Source organism: Capsicum annuum, chromosome 8, assembly GCF_002878395.1.
Source record: "Capsicum annuum cultivar UCD-10X-F1 chromosome 8, UCD10Xv1.1, whole genome shotgun sequence".
Taxonomy (NCBI): Eukaryota; Viridiplantae; Streptophyta; class Magnoliopsida; order Solanales; family Solanaceae; genus Capsicum; species Capsicum annuum.
The window spans coordinates 148,528,250-148,532,347 of record NC_061118.1 but is presented as its reverse complement, the minus strand read 5'-3'; positions in this window follow the sequence as shown (position 1 = coordinate 148,532,347).

Here is a 4,098-nt window from a genome sequence, read left to right as displayed (position 1 = left end):
CTCCCTCAATCTTCAATTTAGTTTTTTATTTAAATCAAAATTTAAAACTGATTTTATTACTACATTGATCATAATTATTTAAAATATTTTTTAGAAAAGTTCATCAATGATTATTAATATATTGATCTTCCTTTGAAATATTATTAGAAAAAATTCATCTATGATTAACTAATTTTGAACTCATCCCAATAATAAATTTATTATTATATAAAAGTTATTCAATTCTAAAGTTTATCACATTTTCTTGAGAAAATACCCAATTACCCCCTAAACTACACCCAAAAAGGTTGTGACACACTTCAACTTAAAGGGAGTACTATTACCCCCTGAATTAATTAAAAGTGTAATTTTGACACCCTTAGTGCCTATGTGGCACATACGTGGCACACACGTGTGCCTACATGGACACTTCAGTGTGTTGTGTCACGTATGTGCCACGTGGGCACTAAGAGTGTCAAAATTACACTTTTAATTAGTTTAGGGGGTAATAGGACCCTCTTTAAGTTGAGGTGTGTCACAACCTTTTTGGGTATAGTTCAGGGGGTAATTGAGTATTATATTAGCAATATAATTTTTATAATGTGTCAGTATTTATTATATTTAAAGTATTTTGATTTTTGATTGCCAATGTTGAAATATTTTCAAATTAGACTTAAAAAATTAAAAAATTATTTAAATATAATTTAAATATATCTAAATATAATAATTAATAGAACTATTTAATTTGAGTACATATTTTTGGCCATAATTTTCTGGCCCAAAAATGGTCATAAATGTATAAAGACTATACTAACCTTTTCCTTTACAAAAATAAATAAATCTTTACTATCTTCTAAATTCAAGAAATTAAATGTAACTAAAATTTATGTTGAATAAATTATGACTATCATTAAATATGAAAGAGGAATATTTATTTAACTTTAAAATGGGAGGCCCACCTTAATTTCATCTTCTATCCAATCCCCCCCTCCCCCTTTCGTCCTTCTCCCTCAATTTCTCTATAGTCTTTTTTTTATCGAAATTTAAAACTCATTTTATTATATATTAATCATAATTCTTTAAAATATTTTTGGATAAAGGTCATCAGTGGTTAACTAAATTTGAAATTTATCACAGAAATTTATTTATTTATTTATTAGATAAAAGTCATTTCATTCTAAAGTTTATCACAAAAGTGTTTTTCTTAAAACATTAACTAGGTTAAACAAATATGATTTTTATAATGTGTCAATGTTTAGCATGTCTAAAATATTTTGAATTTTGATTATCATTATTGAAATATTTTCAAATTAGACTTATAAATTATTTAAATATAGTTTAAATTTATTAAAATATAATAATTAATCAAAACAATTTAATTAGAGGATATATTAATAGTGAATATAAGTAATATTCACAAGTTATCAAATTACCGTAATATAGAGGTACGAAATTAAAACAATACTGTGTCTTGACATCTTTAGTTGTTGTTAACTAGGGTCCACAAATGTGAATTTTGTGATTTTCACAATTTCTATAATGTGTCAATATCTATTATGTGTATAATTATTTGAATTTTGACTGTCGTTAATGAAATATATTAAATTATATTTAAAATTTATCTAAGTATATAGCTTAAATTTTATTTCAATATAATATTACTTAATTAGATATCATATTAATAACAAATATAAATTATAATTTGCAAATTATAAAATCAACATAACATAAGGACGTAAGACGACAACATCAATGCATGACTCTCATGAGTTGCTGTTAACTAGGATCAGAATATATGAACTATACGATTTTTATAATATGTTGATGTTTAAGATGTTTAAAGTGTTTTGAATTTTGACTGTCAATATTGAAATATTTTGAAATTATATTTAAAAATTATTGAAATAAAATTTAAATTTATTTAAATAAAATTGCTTAGAACATATTCATAAAAATTATCAATAATGATTCACAAATTATCAAATAAGCAGAACCTAAGGGTCTAAGGCTACAACATTAATGCGTCTTGATATCTCGAGTTATTGTTAATTAGGGTCAACACATGTCAACTGTATAATTTTTAGGATTCTATAATGTGTCGACGTCTATTATGTCTAAAGTGTGTTTGAAATTTTGACTGTTGTTATTATTCAAATTATTTAAATATATAGTTTAAATTTATTGTAAATTGGCTTGAACATCACGACTATAAAAAAATAATTTAAACATAATTAATAATTAGAGGTCGTATTAATAACATATATTAATGATAATTCACAAGTTATCAAATCGGCGTAACACGAGAGTATAAGCCCCCCACAACATTAGCGGAAGACTTTTTAGGATTGTTGTTAGTTGTTAACTAGATTGACACACATAAACTATATGAGTTTCATGAGGGGTTGGGCCACAAGTGACAAAAGAGTTTTAAAATGAGGCGTAGGTGACAGAAGTTTTAATTATTAGGTGGAGGTCACAATTACTTTATTATGGATTAAGAAAGTTGGAAAAGTTTGAAAATAACCCACAAGTTTGTAAATTTACACTTTGATCCAAATATTAGCCTGTATAACGAAAAACGAAGGAAAAAAAGGCGTCTTTCTCTCTCTTCTCACCCTTTGTTGATTTCTCTCTCTTAGCGAATTTTGTTGTTCATTGTTGTTGCTGCTTCATTCATCATCTTCTGCTTCATTATCATCATCTTCTATTTTATTACCATCTTCATCTTATTTTTGTTGACCATTTATTGTTGTTGTTGTTACCGCTACTGTTGTTATTTGACCAATTTCTTAGGTCAAATTTTGTTTCTAACATCACTTTCTACTTTGGCATTACTTCATAGGAGACGTTGGTAAGTCAAATTATGATTTTTAGTTGAATTTGTCATCTGGGTAACTGCTATTGTGTTGTTATTTTCCAACAATGGATAGAACCCAATCATGAATTCAACATAAAATCCATCTGTTTAAACAGATAAATCATCTATTGCGACAGATGAGACATCTGTTTCAAAGAAAGACTGATATGTTGGATTCATGTTTAAACAGATGGCTCATCTGTTGCAATATTTGACATATATGTTGCAACAGATTAGTTACCTATTGCAACAGAACCTGAACACGATTCCAACATAGGTTACAACAGATTAATAACCTATTGCATCAGGTAAGTCATCTGTCGCAACAGGTTAATTATCTGTTGCAACTGTCACTCATCTGTTGGAATCAGCTTCAAAGGTTATTTAGTTATAACATCAATTCCAACAGGCGATTCATCTGTTGCAACAGATATTCAGACCCGTAACATGAATCCCAACAGGTAAGAATCTGTTGTGACTCATCACTAACCTGTTGCAACAGATAACACATCTGTTGAGATTCATTCACGGCACTATGAAATCACTATCAACTTTTTTTAACAAATGACTTTATTTAAGTACCACTAATAGAGGGATTAATAACAATAGGGGTGGATTGTCATGGTCATTGGGTCGAGAAGAGCAATCGATATGAATGGCGTTGGAAGGAGGGTGAAATGCTAAAGATGATAGTTATGACAGTCTAAAGTGATATTTCGTATGATGATTTTGTGAACTTAATCATCAGTTTTTGTGGACTGAATTGTCAACCGGAAGAATTCGCCATCAGCTACATACATAGCTCCTTTGAAAATCAGAGGGTACTACCTTTTAAGATAATCGATCAGGTTTGGTAGCGTTCTTATCTAAGTGATTTAACTAGGCCGGTGTTAAGGGTGTACATGGTTGAAAAGACGAGAGAGAATGAGAACCAGAACGAAGAAGAAGAAGAAAAAAGAAAAAGAAAAAGAAGACTTCTTTGATGATAGGTTGGATGATCTAGACATGAATATTCCAGATGATGATCAAATACCTACGCCCGTTGATGCGACCAATACGATGTGCAGTTCTTCTCAATCGACACAATCTGAAAATCTTCAAGACGACGGGACCGACTTTTTTATTGGAATGTCATTCAAGGACAAGAATGAACTCTCTAACACTTTGTTTATTTCTTGCGTGAAAAAAGATTTCAGAATAAAGAAGGTGATTAATTCGAGCAGTGTCTTTTACTTCAAATGTGCTAATTTGAACTGCAAGTG